General features: G+C 39.9%; 1 protein-coding gene across 5 annotated transcripts in view; it reads right to left on the reverse strand.

Moving 5' to 3' along the window:
- Nucleotides 1-19,420, reverse strand: part of EDA (ectodysplasin A) — a 330,732-nt gene that overhangs the window by 95,646 nt on the left and 215,666 nt on the right. The gene's annotated exons all lie outside the window — the stretch shown is intronic.

Consider the following 19,420-nt stretch of genomic DNA (forward strand, 5'->3'; position numbering starts at 1 on the left):
ACACAATGAACTATCCCAAAAAAAATATTAAGGAAAAAAAACCCTCAGTTACAATAGCATCAAAAAAAAAAAATAAATTTGACCAAGGGAGTAAAAAAATCTATATCCTGAAAACTACAAAATACTAATGAAAGAAATTGAAGAAAGCATAAAAGTAAAAAGATATCCTATATTCTTGGATTAAAAGAATGATGTAAAAATATACATACTATTTAAGTCATCTATGAATTCAATGCAATTTATTCAATATTTCAATTACATTTCTCACAAAAATGGAGACAAAGTTCTAAAATCCATATGGAACCACAAAAGACCAGGAATAGATAGCCAAGCAATCTTAAGCAAGAAGAACAAGACTGGGAGACATTACAGTTCCTTATTTCAAAACATATCACAAAGGTAAAGTCATCAAAACAGAATGGTTACTAACATAATGCAGACACACTGAAGAATGGAGTCGATTAGAGAACCCAGAAATAAATTCATGCATTTATTATCTTTTACAAGGTCCAAGAACACACAATGAGGAAAGGAAGTATTTTCAATAAATGGTGCTGTGAAAGCTGGATATTCATATGCACAAATATGAGATTGGACCCTTAACTCACACCATGTGCAAAAATAAACAAAAAATGGATTAAATAATTAAACACAGATCTGAAATTATATAATTAATGAGGAAATTACAGAGAAAAAACTTCTTAACATTGATCTGGGCAATGATTTCTTGCATAAACACTATAAGCACAAGTAAATAAAAAATAAACAAGCAGGCTACTTCAAATTAAAAAGCTTATGCACAATAGAAATGATCAACAAAATTATAAGGCAACCCACAGAATGGGAGAAATATTTACAAACAACACATCTGATGAGGGGTTAATAATAAAATATACAACAAACTCCTACAACTCAAGAGCAAAAACAAAAACCCAATTAAAAAAAAAGTAACCATCAAAATAGACAAACAACTATGAACCAGAGACACTCTACAGCAGGTGGGAGGCGGGGAAAGGAGGGCTTGGGGTCAAAATAAGGGGGTTGTAATTGTATGGGGAATATAAAATATAAAATTTAAATAAAAAAATAGTAACCCAATTAAAAAATGGCCAGAGGAACTGAGGTCATTTTTCAACAAAAAAATAAAAGACATAAAAATGACCAATAGTTACACAAAAAGTTGCTGAATACCACAATCAGGGAATTGCAAATCAAACCACAATTTCAGACATAATAGGATAGCTATCATAAAAAAGAAAAGAAAGAGCAAGCATTGGTATTTGTTTTAGCAAGCAGAGAAAAGGGAACCCTTCTACTGTTGGTAAGAAGGTAAACTGGTACTACTATTATGGAAAATCAGAATGGAGTTTCCTCAGAAATTAAAAATAGAAATATCATATGAACCAACTATCCTACTTCTCAGTATATATACAAAGGAAATGAAATTAGTATCTTGAAGAGATATCCGTACTCTCTCTTTTTTTTTTTTTTGCTGCAGCATTATTCACAATAGCCAAGATATGGAAATATCAATAATGTAAGTATCCATTGCTGGATATATGGAAAATGGAAATGTGATACACATGCACACCTTATACATACTGAAATATTATTCAGTCTTAAAAAAGAACAAAAACCTGCCACTTATGAAAACATGAATGAACCTGGAAGACAATGCTCTAAGTGAAATAAGCCAGACATAGCAAGACAAATACTGCATGATCTCACTCATCTGTGGAATCTAAAAGAGTTAGACTCATTGGAGGAAAGAGTAGAATGATGGCTGCCAGGAGCAAGAAGGTAAAGTAAATGGTGAGGTGCTGGTTGAAGTTTATGAAGTTTTATTTATGCAACACGAATACATTCTGGAGATCTAACGCACACCATGTAACTACAGTTGATAATATTAATAATACTGTATTCTATACATGAAATTTGCAAAGAGAGTAAGTCTTAAAAGTGTTCTTACAACACAAATAAAAGGTAACTAAATGAGGTGATGAAAACGTTACTAGCTTGATTGATTTCACAAAGTATATGTGTATCAAAATATCATGTTGCATACATTAAATACATATATTTATGTTATTTACTCTATATTAAAGCTGGAAAATGGATATATTTATTCCAGAAATTTATGGGTTTATACACCTCCTACTGAGCATGGGATGCCATTACAAAGTTATATTTGGGTGATAAGTAGAAAAATTATTTATCATACACATTTTATTTATATAACAATTTTGCTTTATCTTAAACTAGTAGTACATGTAGATGTTAAAAACATTCAGGAAATAAAAAGCATGGAGATTAAGTTAATATTAACCACAAAACAGTGTTCTTCTCATAGTAACCATGGTTACCAGTTCCAGATTTATCACAATTTAATCAGTTCCTAAATAATGGACATTTAGGCTATTTCCAATCCTCTGCTGTTATAAAGAATACAACAAAGAATACCTTTGTTGATAAACAATTTCCCATGTGTGAGTATATCAAAAAGTGGAATTGCTGGATGAGAGTATGTGCATCTGGCATTTGAAGATAATTGCCATAGAATTGACATTGATCCTGTGTGTCCCCATTGCGTTTAGGAAGCCGCTCAGATGTTACCCCATTAGGATACCTTCCCTGACCAGGTATAGATCAGGTGCTTATGTGTCCCATAGCACTTTATGCTTACACTTTTGTACAAAATCATCCAGCTGTGAGTTTGATAAGGGTAGGTCTTATCTTGTTCACCACTGTCCTTAACATTCTGAACAATGCTCAATGAGCAAATGTGATTCAACAAGCGGTTGGTGCTTAATACACATTTATGGAGTGAATGAAAAGGGAAAAAAAGGCAATAGTAGTTCTGTACCTGTAAGACCGAAAAGATCCTGAAGGTCGAGGAGCAGAATCTAGAGTAAGGTGTGGTTGTGTAAGAAATACATTACAGAACCAACAGAAGCCTTCTGCCCACACATCTTCATTTGCCTGTGATATTTTGAGGAGTTGTACAAAAGGGAGCTGACAGTTCACCATCTAGACAACAGACTAACCTTTAGCTTTCACTTCCTGACTCCTTATGCCGTGCTCTTAATCTTTACAGCGCCTCTCCACGAATGCTAATAAAGAGGTTCATTTGACCACACAGACATCATTCTCTTGGCTAAAACTAGCCTGACTATTGCATAAATCAGGAATAGTTAGGTATAAATTATAACAGAATTGGAAGGAAGCAATTAGACTATCTATTCTAGTCATTCAACATCTTTTCTCCTACAGAGGGATTTGATACAATATTGTCCACAGCATAGTTCCCTCACAGTTAGTTACCAGGGTCACATAGTTACCTTTCTTAATGTGGTACAGAGTGGTTAGAATTTCCAGGGGTGGGCCTCCCCTGTGGCGCAGGGGTTGAGCGCTGGGTTGCAAAGCTGCCCACAGCCTCTGCGGCACCGGTTCGATCCCCGGCTCTTCCCGGCCACCAGAGGAGGGTCCCACATGGCGCGCAGACCTCTCCTGCCGCCCGCTGCTCCCCTCAGCAGTGTACTTCGGTCCTTCTGCCTGCTCTGCTCCCTGCTCTGGCTCTGGTGAATTCTCTCACCCTCCCTCGCTTCTGACTGTGCCCAGTGTTTGTATGAATAAATAAATAAATCTTTAAAAAAAAATTTCCAGGGGTGTGTATACCTTGAACAAATTCCTATAGAGTTTGTTACACCTAAGGAGTCTCTTACACCTGAAAGGAGAAATCACTGTCTTTACTCTAACCCTTAGAAATGCTAAGAAGAGAGAAACGAAGTTAAGATTAGCCCAAGGGCATACTGCTAATATGACTATTACAATCAGAGCTGGGACTAGATTCTTGGTCTCCTGACTTTGAGTTCATTGCTTTTCATAATTTTGATGAACATGTAATTAGACGGAATTTAAGAGAGAATGAGACAGACCAAGTCAGCTGGGTCTGTCACATCCTTTAGGTAAGTGTAGGGTAAATGGTTTGGTAAATGGTTTTCAGGCTTTTCTGCCTTCCCACCATTAGGATTTCTCTGCCTGATGGGGGCACCTACAGTTGTTATATTGTTGCAAGCTATCTTGTTTACTTCTTTTTTTTTTTTTTTTAATTTTTTTTATAGTTTTTTTTTTTTTTATAGAGGCATGTTTTTATTTATTTATTTATTATATTTGTTTGTTTTGTTTATACATGCACTGGGTACAGTCAGAAGCGCGGGAGGGTGAGAGAATTCACCAGAGCCAGAGCGGGGAGCAGAGCAGGCAGAAGGGCTGAAGTACACTGCTGAGGGGAGCAGCGGGTGGCAGGAGAGGTCTGCGCACCATGTGGGATCCTCCTCCGGTGGCCGGGGAGCAGCCGGGGATCGAACCGGCGCCGCAGAGGCCGCGGGCAGCTTTGCAACCCAGCGCTCAACCGCTGCGCCACCGGGGAGGCCCGCTATCTTGTTTACTTCTGTGAGCCATGGGAAGAATATTGAGATAGTCACCAAGAGAAGCAGAAGCAGCAGGAAGAGAGGCAGGGGAGAGAAGGGGAGAACAGAAGCCCAGAGTGAAGACTTGCTGGGGGCTTGGAGGCCCCTGCCTGCCCTGTACCTGGTTGCCACACTACATGTAAAGCTCAATAAAAGCCTGAGAACCCCACCGAGTGCTCCAGGACTCTCCTTTACCCAGTCTGCTTGGATCATAAAAACTGCCCTGTGACCATCCTGCCCCTACAGTAACATATACCTCAAAGACATCTTACCAGTACAGCATTTTTCTGGTGGGAGGACGAGGGAGTTTTATGGGTTTCTTGAGTACTCCCATTTTAGTTTATGCAGTTCTGTAATGTTTGCTTGTTATAATGTTATTTATTTTTAAATTTAAATAAATATTTTAAGCAGCTTAATCTCTAACTCAGTTCACTTTAGGACTTAGGTACAGGAGTTTGGTAGCTATACCAACTATAGAACTTGGTAAAATGTCTTATAAATAGTTGACATTCTAAAAATGCTTGTTAACTGAGTGTCAATTGTGAACACCTGGTGAGATCATTGATTGCAGGGCTCGATCCATTAATGAAAGTATAGCTTTAAAGGGTATGAGCAACCTAATATAGTATTTTTTCTGTTTTTTTTCCCATTTTTTTTTATTTTATATATTTTTACGTCATTTTTCACTTTTGCACAATGTATGCATGTTCATCTTGGTTATAGTCCCCATACAATTCCCACTCCCCTTGTTTTACCCTACTCCCTTCTCCTCCCCCCCAGTGTGTCTCTGGTTTATAGTTGCTTGTTGATTTTGATTTTTACTTTATTATAATTAGTCTTTATTATAATTAGTCCTGGTCCCTTATTTAGTTTTTCCACCAAACCAAAGTCTCTCTCTCTCTCTCTCTCTCTCTCTCTCTCTCTCTCTCTATATATAATATATATATATATATATATATATAGCCACTTCCTAAAGTCCTCTGCTATAGTTGGCTTCCATGGCCAGCCAGCAACCTAGGGGACTCTACATCTGAAATCAACAATCCCCTTCAATCTGTACATGTATGGTAAATCCTCAAAAATATTAAGATTCTAGCAACTCTCAAAATGATTTTAGTCTCTGTCATTTGGTAATAGCACAGTGATGACTCACCAAAAAGCAATAAATACAAGAGCAATACTAGAATGAGAGCACTTCTTAATTCTATCTAACATTTGTAAAGCAGAAAGTCTGTTTCTTTGAGCCATAGCCTTTCATGTTTATGTGTATCAATTTAATGACACCTATGCCCTATTCCATTATTATTTGTAAGAAACAAAGGGCATAAGATATAGTTCAAACTTATTTTCTTTTCCCCTTTATTCTGTTATAATAGTAAAAAGGAATACTAACATTTTTGATCTGTCCAAAAGTAAAGGAAACTACAAAGAGTAGATACTGACAAAAAGGAACACACAGATACATCCAGCTAGACAGCGACACAGAACTGTGCAGGTGTCACAATTTATTGTGATGAGATAGACCACAGTTTGAAGCATGGAGTTTTCTTTCCTATGGGCTTCGATAGCATCTGTGAGCACAAAAAGGGAAAATCTGACTGACAGTATCCTTGCAAAAATTAGAATGGTTGTCCGTAAATTAATGAATGAGTGCTTAAAATACCTGGAACATCATGAAGATAAATGATCGTTTTCCAGAGAAAACATAATAATAACAGTAATTTATGAAGCATTTTTCATATGTTAACATGTTCAATCATTACAACAATCGAATGAGGTAAGCAGGACTAATTATCACATTTTACAGATAAGGAGTCTGAGATTCAAGAGGAATGTTACTCCTTCAAGTTCACATGCCTGATAAGGTGGCAGTGACATGGGCACCGGTATCCAGAAATTGGACTCAATCTATTGATAGTATCTTTTCTATTAGACCAAACTATACTTCCATTTTTATTCTCTTACTAGGGCAGAAACATCAGGGGATGGTAGGTGTAGAGAGAGATTAATATTTTGACTGATTTCGACAATGCTTCTACAGGAAGCCAGCAGATGATTTTTCAATAATATTTATATAATATGGAAACTACCTCCATGGAAATTCTGTACTCAAATTATCTGATTCTAAGACTTTATGATCGCCTGAATGTATTCTACATTTCATTTTAAGTAGAAAACAAAGTTTTACACGTTTCCTGAGTACTCTGCAAGAGATGACCAAGCAAGTCACCTAGAGCTATTATTAGCTATTATTATAGAAACATGTCTATGGCCACTTTGACACTTTACATGAGGATATCATTGAAACAAACAAAGAAAAAGGTCAGAGCCTACTTAATATCTCTCAGCTTGTTTTGCAGGTTACCCCAGCATTGACTTCCTCATGAATACTGGAAAGCCTTGGATAATGAATATTGTCCCCCTCCCTTGGTAATTATGGTAATTAAATTGTTTTCAAAGATATGTAGGATAGCATCTGAAACCACATGGTAAGTTACCAACTTTGATAACCATCCTTGATTAAGAGCTGTTGGGGTCAAGGACACACATGGCCCTAGTGTGCACAGCCAGACTTCTGCTGTGGTTCTTTCTTAGTTTTGGGAACTTGATTTTGATTTTGTTTTTGTCCTCTTGATTATGATTTTTTTTTTATTTTTATGGCAGCAAAAATTAGGTTTGTCTGTGTCTATATGTTTTATGTCAGTGAGTCTTCCCTTTCTGTCTAATTATTTTGGCATCCAAAGATGATAATGGTATCCAAAGCTCAGGAATGTAATGGAAATTGGTCTAGATGTTTTGTGAAAAGTGATTTTGTTTGAAACATATATGGTCCTAAAATTGGCAGCTTGCTGAAGATTTAGCATTAAGTGAAACAGGAATTATGAAAATTCAAGTCATGGAATTGAATGTTTTTCTTTTTAAAGAATAGGATAATATAAGAAAATGAGAAAAATCTATTATTGTCACCATTGTGATGGCTGAGTCTAGTCAAAAACATGGTAACTGTTGTTTTTTCCATTGCTCATGATAAAACTTCCCAGAAATCTGATTTAGAAAAAGTTGGTAGTCTTTTACTTTGTTTGATTGATTAAAATTAGCTTGGTGAGAAGAATTCCTGAGCCATCCCATATAATTTCTCCCTTTACATTAGATGAATTTGACCAATCTGATATCTATTTGGTAACTTAATGGGAAGCAGGGTCATGTAGGGGAATGTTATTAATATTGGTGTTCAAAAAGGCTTGCTTGTAAATTTGGGTTGTTATTGTTCTGAAATGTTCAAAGCTCTGGCATTTACCAAGATTGTTTCAAGAAAAATGAGCAGAGAAGAGACCTTGAATTCCTCTGAGACCCCACACAAGTGGTGCTGATGGAATGGATGGAGGGACCTTGAAGTGGAATGAACTGTGAGATGGGAGATGGGAGGTGGGAGGCTGGCTGCTGCTTGGCAGACTGTGGAGCCTCATGTTTGTGCTGAGTGAAGGAATAAGGAGTGGGCTTGAGCCCAGGTCTTGGGACCATAGTGGGCACTCTGAGTACTCATTGGTGTTTCAGATGACTCGGATATAATCCCAAACAATATGTGTACCCACTGGGTGAGGGATTCTCTGGGGTTGAGCTCCCCATGCTGCCTGCCACAAACGTGGTGTACCTACAGCAAGGGGTGTGATGCACTGCCAAGCTGAGCTCTGGCCTCCATCAGGTCTGGGAGGTATAGTCAACCCAGCAGTCTTAACAACACATTTGAATTCTGTGATCACAGCTTTGTACCAACCCTTCTCTCAGATTGTCTTCCCGTGATGTACAGATAAATTCCAGCCCCGATGCACTTCTTTCCCCTTCTTGCCAAACTGTGGAGAGAGACCTTGACATTGATTTGAGACCAGAGGAAATGGTTTTCCTAGACACACCCCAGTATCTGGACATCTGACTTTTATCACCATGGAAATGGTGACAAAAATTGAAAGTGGGGAAATTGTTGGAGTGGCTCTGCACCCCTGGAACCTCAGGGCACCCTGCCCAGCCTTCCAGGCTGGGTGCAAATCACTGCTTCCCCCCACCCAGGAGGGTGGAGACAGCTTCTTTCTCCTAGGACACAGGGACAAGAAGCATAATGCAGGACCAAGCACTGCCTCCTAACCTCCCGAGTGAGGTGCCTGCTGAGAGGGGGGTTAGAGCTGAATAGACAATTTTGGGGGCGCTTTTACTTTTTTATTAATTAATTTATTTATACAAGCACTGGGTACAGTCAGAAGCGTGGGAGGGTGAGAGAATTCACCAGAGCCAGAGCAGGGAGCAGAGCAGGCAGAAGGACCGAAGTACATTGCTGAGGGGAGCAGCGGGCGGCAGGAGAGGTCTGCGCGCCATGTGGGACCCTCCTCTGGTGGCCGGGAACAGCCAGGGATCGAACCGGCGCTGCAGAGGCTGCGGGCAGCTTCGCAACCCAGCACTCAACCACTGCGCCACCAGGGAGGCCCTGGGGGAGCTTTTAAAAGGAAGCAAGACATGTGGACTTACTTTGTCATCAGAGCTGCTGCAGAAGGCAGCCACCCTACCAGCCAGGCAGGGGAAGCCCCCCCAAACCACAAAGCATCATCAGCAGACCTCTACTGCACTCTGCTGGCTCCTGTAACTGCAACTCCACCTGGCACCAGAAGTCAGTAACAGGACCTTCTCCTTCCCCTCTACTCTCTTGGTTAGAATATATATATTTTTCTTTGTAGCTGCACCAAAGACCCTTTTGTTTGTGTTTGTGGTGGCAGGTGTCTGGACCTAGAACTAGTAAGAGGTTTTGACCCAGTGGTAATTTTTAGATACTTGGCCTTGTAATGTATGTGGTGGTGCTCTGTAGGAAGTACTCTAGGACTCACTTTCACCACCTTAACTTTGCTGCATTTTTACCTGTTGTTGTAAATGCATTGGCTCTATCACTTTACATCTTTACATTCATTCTATTCATCTTTACATCTTTCTTCTGGTAGTGTCTAGAAGGCTTGTTAAATATAAAATAAATTTGTGGGAACTGAAGTGAAATTAAAGGATAATAACAGTTCATAAAAATATGCAAGGAGCTAGAACTTATCTTCCTGCCTTTTTAAAAAAAAGTATCGATTTTTTGACCTTTGAAAAATGTTTTCTTCCTGAAATCTTATGTTGTACAAGGTGAATGACTTTTTCTTGGACACTTGTGATGCAAACCTGAGCTGGATAGCTAAATTTTTTTTTAAATAATAAATTTTATTTTTATATTCCCCATACAATTGCAACCCCCCCATTCTGACCCCAATCCCTCCCCTCCCGCCCCCCACCTCAAAAAGTGTCTCTGGTTCATAGTTTTTTGTTGATTTTGATTTTCACTTTCTTATAGTTATTCATTTTCCTGGTCCCTTATTTAAGTTTTCTAGATTCCTGCTATGAGTGAGACCATCTGGTATTTTTCTTTTTCTTTTGGCTTATTTCACTGAGCATGATCCCTTCCAGCGCCATCCATGTTGCTGCAAATTGCATGTTTATCTTTTTTGAATGCTGAGTAATATTCCATGGTATATATGTACCACATCTTCTTGATCCAGTCATCTATTTTTGGGCATTTGGGCTGTTTCCAAAGCTTAGCTATTGTAAACAGTGCTGCTATAAACATAGGGGTGCAGGTGTTCTTTGGAATGGATGTTTCTGTGTCCTTTGGGTAAATACCTAGGAGTGGAATTGCTGGATCATATGGAAGCTCTATGTTTAGTAGGTCCAGAAATCTCCACACAGCTCTCCATAGTGGTTGGACCAGTTTGCACTCCCACCAACAGTGCAGGAGAGTTCCTTTTTCTCCACAACCTCGCCAACATTTGTTGTTGCTAGTTTTTTTAATATGTGCCATTCTCACTGGTGTAAGATGGTATCTCATGGTAGTTTTGATTTGCATTTCCCTGATTACAAGTGATGTTGAACATTTTTTCATATGCCTGTTGGCCATTTGCATTTCCTCTTCAGAGAAGTTTATTTTTAGCTCTTCTGCCCATTTTTTGACTGGGTTATTTTCTTTGTTGTTGTTGAGTCTCATCAGCTCTTTGCAGATTTTTGTGATCAGTCCTTTATCATTAGTGTTATGTGCAAAAATGTTCTCCCAGTCAGTGGGGTTTCTCTTTGTTTTTGTTATTGTCTCTTTTGCTGTGCAGAAGCTCATTAATTTGATGTAGTCCCAGCTGTTTATCTTTGCCTTCACTATCACTGCTTTGGGTGATGTGTCTGTAAAGATGTCTTTGATGTGAATATCACGTAGTGTTTCGCCTATATTTCCTTCTATGTATTTTATGGTTTCAGGTCTTATGTCTAGTTCTTTCATCCATTTTGAGTTGATTCTTGTGTATGGTGTGAGGTAGTGGTCAAGCTTCATTCTTTTGCATGTAGCAACCCAGTTTTCCCAGCACCATTTATTGAACAAACTTTCTTTGCTCCAATGCATAGTCTTTGCTCCTTTGTCAAAGATTAGTTGACCATAAATCTGTGGGTTTATTTCTGGATTTTCTATTCGATTCCATTGGTCTGTATGTCTGTTCTTGTTACAATACCATGCAGTTTTGATGATTATGGCTTTGTAGTAGAGTTTGAAGTCTGGGAGTGTGATGCCTCCATTCCCTTCTTTCTTTTTCAGGAGAGCTTTGGCAATTCGGGTTTTTTTGTGATTCCATATGAATTTCATCAATAATTGTTCTATTTCTTTGAAGAATGACATTGAAATTTTGATTGGAATAGCATTGAATCTGTATATTGCTTTTGGTAGGATGGCCATTTTAATAATGTTTATTCTTCCAATCCATGAGCAGGGGATGTCTTTGCATTTCTTTGTGTCTTCTTCTATTTCTTTTAACAGTGTTTTATAGTTTTCTTTGTATAGGTCCTTTACCTTTTTTGTTAGATTTATTCCCAAATATTTAATTTTTTTGTTTCAATAATAAAAGGGATTTTTTTTTTGATTTCTTCTTCTTCAGATTTATTGTTTGTGTATAGGAAGGCTACTGACTTTTGTGTGCTGATTTGGTATCCTGACACTTTACTGAACTGATTGATGAGTTGAATTAGTTTTTCTGTGGAGTTTTTGGGGTTCTCTATGTATATTATCATATCATCTGCAAATAGTGATAGTTTGACTTCTTCTTTTCCTATTTGGATTCCTTGGATGTCTTTCTCTTGTCTTATTGCTCTGGCTAGGACTTCCAGCATTATATTGAAAAGCAGTGGTGAGAGTGGGCATCCTTGTCTTGTTCCAGATCTTAATGGAATTGCTTTCAGCTTTTCACCATTGAGAATGATACTGGCTGTTGGCTTCTCATAGATGGCCTTTATGATGTTGAGGTATGTTCCTTGTATCCCAAGAATTTCAAGGGCTTTTATCATGAATGGGTGTTGCACTTTGTCAAAAGCTTTCTCAGCATCTACTGATATTATCATATGGTTTTTATATTTCTTTTTGTTGATGTGTTGGATAACGTTGATTGATTTTCGGATGTTAAACCATCCTTGTGTCCCTGGAATGAATCCTACTTGGTCATGGTGAATTATCTTATGGATACATTGTTGGATTCTGATAGCTAAAATTTTGTTGACGATTTTTGCATCAGTGTTCATTAGGGAGATTGGCCTGTAGTTTTCCTTTTTTGTGTTGTCCTTATTCGGTTTTGGTATTAGTGTAATGTTGGCTTCATAGAACGTGTTTGGTATTGTCTCTTCCTTCTCAATTTTTTGGAAGGTTTTGTGAAGGATAGGCACCAATTCATCTCTGAATGTTTGGTAGAATTCGTTTGTAAATCCATCAGGTCCTGGGCTTTTGTTTTTGGGAAGGTTTTTGATTACTATTTCAATTTCGCTGCTTGTAATTGGTCTGTTTAGGTGTTCTATTTCTTCTTTATCTAGCTTTGGGTGATTGTAGAGTTGTAGGATTTTGTCCATCTCCTCTAGATTGTTGAACTTGTTTCCATACAACTCTTCATAGTAGTTACTGATTATTCTTTTTATTTCTGCTGTGTCCGTTGTGATTTCTCCTCTTTCATTCCTGATCCTGTTTATTTGTGCTTTCTCCATTTTTTCCTTTGTGAGCCTGGCTAGGGGTTTGTCTATTTTATTGATTTTTTCGAAGAACCAGCTCTTGGTTTCATTAACTTTTTGGATTGTTTTTTAGTTTCAATTTCATTTATTTCTGCTTTGGTTTTTATTATTTCTTTTCTTCTAGTGGTTTTGGGTTTTTTTTGTTGTTCTTTTTCTAGATCTTTGAGCTTCGAGATTAGGTTGTTTCTTTGAGTTCTTTCTTGTTTCTTGATGTGAGCTTCTATTGCTATATATTTTCCTCTTATTACTGCTTTTGCTGCGTCCCATACATTTAGGATATTGGTGTCCTCCTTGTCATTCAATTCAAAGAATTTTTTAATTTCCTCTTTGATCTCCTCATTAGTCCACTGGTCTTCCAGTAGTGTGGTTTTTAGTCTCCATGAGGTAGGAAAGTTCCTTGCCTTCTTTTTATGGTTTATTTCTAGCTTGATGCCTTCATGGTCAGAAAAGATGGTTGGTATGATTTCAATCTTGGTGTATCTGTTGATGTTTGTCTTGTGCCCCAGTATGTGATCGATCCTGGAGAATGATCCATGTGCTCCTGAGAAAAATGTGTACTCCGTTTTTTGGGGGTTTAGTGTTCTATAGATGTCTGTTAAGCCCAAATGCTCTAGGTCCTTATTTAGAGCTTTAGTTTCTTTACTTATTTTTTGTCTTGTTGATCTATCCATTGTTGATAGTGGTGTGTTGAAGTCTCCCACTACATATGTGTTTTCTCTGATGTCTGTTTTCAGAGATGACAACAGTTGTCTGATATATTTTGGTGCTCCTTCGTTTGGTGAGTATATGTTAATTAGTGTTATTTCTTCTTGAAGTATTGTCCCTTTGATCATAATGTAGTGACTGTTGGAGTCTCTCTTTTTTTTTTTTTGAGTTTGAAATCTGTTTTTTCTGATATAAGTATAGCTGTTCCTGCTTTCTTTTTGGTCCATTTGCTTGTAGGATTGTTTTCCATCCTTTAAATTTGAGTCTATTTTTATCTTTTGTAGCTAAATGTGTTTCCTGGAGACAGCAAAAGGTTGGGTTTTGTTTCTTAATCCAGGCTGCAACTCTGTGTCTTTTTATTGAAGAGTTTAGTCCATTTACATTTAGGGTTAATATTGATATGTTAGCATCTGTATTTGCCATTGTGTTTGTCTTTCCTTTGATTTTATTTATTCTTTTAATATCTTTTTTTTTTCCTTGCCTTCTTTCGTTGTTATTCGTCCCTCTGAGGTTCTGGCTTTAGGATTCCTTGTAGTATTTTTTGGAGTGGGGGTTTATTGGTAATGAAGTTCCATAGTTTCTGTTTGTCTGGGAAGGTCCTTATTCTTTCTTCATAGAGGAAGGAAAGCTTTGCGGGATAGAGTATTCTTGGTTGACATCTGTTTTCTTGGAGTCTGTTGACTATGTCCTTCCACTCTCTCCTTGCCCGTAGTGTTTCTTCAGAGAAGTCTGATGTCAGCCTGATTGGTTTTCCTTTGAATGTTATTTGTTTCTTCCCTCTTGTCAGCTTCATTATTTTTTCCTTGTCCTGAATTCTTGGGAGTTTCACTATTATGTGTCTTGCTGTATTTTTCCTTTCGTCATGGAAGTTTGGTGTTCTTCTTGCTTCTTGTATATCAATTTTTAGCTCCTTCTTCACATTTGGGAAGTTCTCTTCAATTATCTCCTGGAATATTTTCTCTGTTCCTACATCTCTCTCCTCTCCTTCTGGTATTCCTATCACTCTTATATTTCCTTTCCTCATGGTGTCATATAGTTCCCGAAGTCTTTTTCATTCTTTTTCCTTTGTACTTCTCTTTCCTTTTCTGTTTTGGTTCTTTTTATTTCTGTGTCTTCAAGAGAACTTATTCGTTCTTCCATTTCATCTATTCTGCTTTCATTGCTTTTCCCAGAATTCTTTAGTTCTTCCATTAATTCTTTGATCTCCTGCATTTCTTTTACTTCCCTCTTTAGGGACTCAATTTCATTCTTCTGATCGTTGATTATTTTTCCCTTATCATTGTTTTCCTTTATGAGTTCTGTCATTTTTTTAATCATGGCAATTTTAAATTCTCTTTCTGGAAGGCTCAGAAGGTCTTCCAAGTTACTGTCGTTGCAATCTGGGGTCTCGTTTTCTTTTTGTGGTGTGCTTCTTCCCTGAGGAGTTGCTATGTTGCGTGTGGTTCTTCTACTCCCTACTGTCTGTTTTCTAATTTGCCGTATGCGTTGGGACACTGTGTTGCTGGGACTGGCCGGCATCTTGGGTGAGCTTCTCCTCTCCCCTCTGGCTCCTCCGGTAGCCATCTGTCAGTTTCAAGCAGTCTTTACTGAAGAAATGTCCCTGTTCTAAAATGCCGATGTGGGGACACACTCCCCTGTGCTCCTGGTCTGCCCCAGCGTGGGTTCCCTCTCCCCCTCTGGGCTGGGACTTCAGGCCAGAGGTGTTTTGGTGTGGGCGAACTTCCCCGGCTCACCTCTGGCTCCTGAGGGATCCTTCTGCAGGCAGTCTTTACTGAAGAAATGTCCCTGTTCTAAAATGGCGATGCGGGACACACTCCCTGCGTGTCCAGTCTCAGGCACACTCTTCTGCGCGCCTGGTCTGCCCGGCTTTGGGTACTCGCTCCCCCTGTGGGCTCAGACTACTGGTCGGCAGGGGCCCGGCGTGGGCTAACTTCCAAGCCGGCCACTGGCTCCTCCAGGAGCCTCTGCTGGTTTCAAGTTGCTAGGTGGCGCCAGAGATCTCTCCTAGAGCCTTTGGGGAGCTGTTTTTTTTTTTTTTTTTTTTTTTTTTTTTACCCCGTGCGACAGGAAACAGAGTGGGAATGGTAGGGTAAACCTCTACGGCTTGGGGTGCTGTGTCTGCCTTGTGCCCCACCGTCGTGGAGAACCCACGCCCCGAATTTTTTGCCCCGGATCTCAGTTCCAAAGCCCTCAGGTCCAGGACACGGGCTGTAGCCCAGTTCAGTGTCCACAGAATGGCGTCTTTTGCACCCTGCTCCCGTGCCTGGGTGCCTGATTACTGGATACTCAGTGAGGGACTTTCACCTCAGTGAGGGTCTTCGTGCACGTCTCCCCGCATGCCTAGGTCGGAGGCGCGGGGACCTGGGCAGCCGCGATCCCAATCCGCATTTGCTTTTCAACCGTGCTGCTTTTCCGTGCTATCCCGATCCCGATCCGCGTTTGCTTTTCCAGCCTGCTGCTTTTCTGCGCGATCCCGATCCCGATCCCGATCCGCGTTTGCTTTTCCATCGCGCTGCTTTTCCGTGCAAGCTTACCAGCTGGCCCGGGGCTGTGTGCTGGTCCTGGCCTCCTCCTGGGGGGGAGGGTCTCTGTTTAATGGCGCCCGGAGCTCACCTCTGCGGCGAATCCTGCAGGGTTCTCCGCAGCTCCTGTTCACGGGGTGTGGTGGCTGCAATAGTTCCTTTCCACTCACAGTCCTGCTTGCTGCGTCGTTTGTTCTTGTTGGTCGTTTTAGTTTGTTTTTTTCCTCCTCTCTGCCGGTCGGAGAGTGCCGACTCTGTGGGTGGGGGAGGGGAGCAGGGTTCTGTGCTTTCCTCCCTTCTAGTCCTCTTTTATGGCCACTTTCTTCTTCGGGTAGTTTGCTGGAGTCACCCGTTTATCTTCCATGTCCCAGTTCTCACTGGGACCTGCCGCTTTTCCTCCCTATTAACTTTTTTTAATGGGAGATCTTATTCGCAGTGTCTCCTCTCCGCCATGTTGCTCCGCCCTCTTTGGATAGCTAAATTTTTATTACAAAGTATTGGCATGTAGATTTAGAATCAACAGCCAACAGATTTTTTTTTTTCTCTCTTGGCACAGTTCTTTTCCTTTTGGCCTTAGCTCACCCTACTCTGATTTACCTATTTCATTCTACTTCTTACTCTGTTCAGATAGTTTCTAGAGTGACTCACTACTTAAATGAAAAGTTCTTTATTTTTATAAGAGTCAGCCAGTTCATTGTCTTGAGACAGTGTAGATTTATGTATCCAGCTGTTTCTTTTTTTTTTTTAATAGAGGCATGTTTTATTTATTTATTTATTTATTTGTTTGTTTGTTTGTTTTGTTTATACGTGCACTGAGTACAGTGAGAAGCGCGGGAGGGTGAGAGAATTCACCAGAGCCAGAGCAGGGAGCAGAGCAGGCAGAAGGACCGAAGTATACTGCTGAGGGGAGCAGCGGGCGGCAGGAGAGGTCTGCGCGCCATGTGGGACCCTCCTCTGGTGGCCGGGGAGCAGCCGGGGATCGAACCGGCGCTGCAGAGGCCGCGGGCAGCTTCACAACCCAGCGCTCCACTGCTGCGCCACCAGGGAGGCCCTCCAGCTGTTTCTTTAACAAACACATTTGGTTATTTTAATAGCTACCCCAAACTCAATATGATTAACTGAATTTGTAATTCCTTTCCCATCTCCCTTTCCTTTGCCTCTCCCCCCCCCCGCTTTTTTTTCCCCCATTTCAGAAATGGCAATTCTACTACTCTGGTTCCTTAAGTCTGAAAATGTGTGGTCATCCTTGGTTGTTCTCTGATTCTCATATTCCTTAGCTAGTCAACCTCAAAATCCTATCAGCTATTCCTTCAAAATCTATTGATAAAATTGGACCACTACTTACCACCCACACTGCCTCCATTTTGGTCTATACCACCACCATCTCTTGCCTGGATTATTGTTAGTCTTCTAATAGATCTCCCTGCTTCCAACTTTTATCCCAACAGCTATTTCAATAACACAGCCAGAGGGATTCTGTAAAAACATAAGTCAGGTATTGTCACTCCACTGCTTAAAATTCTCCAGTGGTTCCCCATCTCACCTAAAGTAAAAGCCAGAGTCTTTGAGCTGGCCTAAAGGCTGTAGATTGGATTTTGCTCTTGGATCTCATCTCTTTCCTTTTCCTTCTTGTTCACTCTACTCCCACTCACACTTGTCTTTCTGGAACATATCCAGGATTCTTCTGTTTCAAAGCATTTGTAGTTATTTCCCCCCGGCCCCAATATTTGTATGGCTCATACCTTCATTTCATTTGGGTCTCTTTTCAGATGTTCTCTTATTAGAGAGACCTTTCCTGATCACGTATAGCATACCCCATCACTTCCTCTCTTTGCTCTTCTATTCTATATCTCTTTCACAATGTTTATCATCACTAACTTTGTTTTTTGTTTGTTTGTTTGTCTCTTTGCACAGGAAATTAAGCTTCTCAAGGGCAACAAGAAATATCCGTCAATGGTCTGGCCAGGTCCTTTTCAAGGCAATGAAGATACAAAAGTAAACACAAAAGAGAAACAATATACATATGGCATTTCCATTCTTGTATTATATAAAGTATCTTTGATCAGTAAATATTTAATGACTAGTGAATAAATACAGCATTCACTCAGCAGAGAACAGTAATTGTTCAAAAGTAAAGGAGACTTGAATTGGCTCATCATCCCTTAACTCAATGGTTAAACATCTAAATAGTTCTCCAGCCTCTCAGGTGAGACTGAAAATATAATCAAATTCCAGGATTTGATTCCTTGGATTCCTCCCAGCTATACTGGTTAAAGAACAATACCTGGGATTGCAAGATAAATTTGCTATTGGTACAAAGTGACTAGAATCTAGTGATTGACTAGACTATAAGACTAGAAGGAAATCCGATAAATACTGAAAGTTAATAAGAGATGCTTTCACCTTGACCAGACAGAAAATCTGTTTTGAATGAAAACAAAATACTATGAGGAAGATCAAGTATCAGAGATGGTGGTGGTTGATATAGATAAAGTCGTTTCAGAGAAAATTGTGGAGGACAGATAAAGAAAACAAATTAGAAGCTAGTAGACTTCTTACTTGGAGAGGAAGAAAAAACCATGACCAATACAGAAAGTGATATTGCTTTTATCACCTTTCTCTTCTCAGTAACCAGGGAAAAGGAAAGACTCGGTGGTATGGGAGTAGCCTCAACAGAGGAGTGAAAGGTGGAAAGACCTACATGCACCAGGGAGTGAGGCATCAGAGGTGGAAAGGGACTATGACTCAATTCTGATGTCACATAGCCTTCTGAAGACTTCTAGGAAATTGATGGCCAGCAGTTTGTGAATAATGGGTCACCTTTAACTCATGGACCACATTCCCTCGGTTTGAACTTGGTGATCAATTGTATGCAGAGTGTCTTCTCTAGAAAAGGACCCCATAGGCTCAGTTATCCATTCAAGGCCTCAATGCTACTGCCACCTGCATTGACTAGAAAACCTGACCTATCTTTTTTCTTACTTTCTGTTTTTGCTACAGAGTGCTTGTTCTGTGATCTTTTTCTGACTTTATCTAGTTCTGTTTCTTCTTTTTTTTAAAAAGATTTATTTATTTATTTATACAAGCACTGGGTACAGTCAGAAGTGCAGGAGGGTGAGAGAATGCACCAGAGCCAGAGTGGGGAACAGAACAGGCAGACTGACGAAGAAATACACTGCTGAGGGGAGCAGTGGGCGCGGCAGGAGAGGTCTGTGGCGCTATGTGGGACCCTCGCCCATGGCCGGGGATGTAACTGGCACTGCAGAGGCTGCGGGCAGCTCCGCAACCCAGTGCTCAACCGCTGCGCCACCAGGGGAGGCCCTAGTTCTGTTTCTTCTTGACCCTACTGAAAATGTCCTGGCCCCATTTCTTTAGTTGTTCATGCCTTCTGGAACTTCTTCCATCATTGGCCCTTACATTGATAAATGTCAGTTTAAAAATCTCATTTTCATCTTTATAAAGTCATACTGCTTTGTAACCCACCAAACATATACCTTTGGCAGATATAGCCAGACACATATTGTCTTTGAATCCAGGTGGCTTTGCAGCAGCTCGGAGCTATGCATTGTATAAACCCCTGTGGCAAAGAAGTAGCAGTCTATCAGTGGACAGAGTGATCTTGAAATG

This window comes from Talpa occidentalis, unplaced genomic scaffold (assembly GCF_014898055.3).
Source record: "Talpa occidentalis isolate TD23 unplaced genomic scaffold, MPIMG_talOcc4v2.1 talOcc4.15, whole genome shotgun sequence".
Taxonomy (NCBI): Eukaryota; Metazoa; Chordata; class Mammalia; order Eulipotyphla; family Talpidae; genus Talpa; species Talpa occidentalis.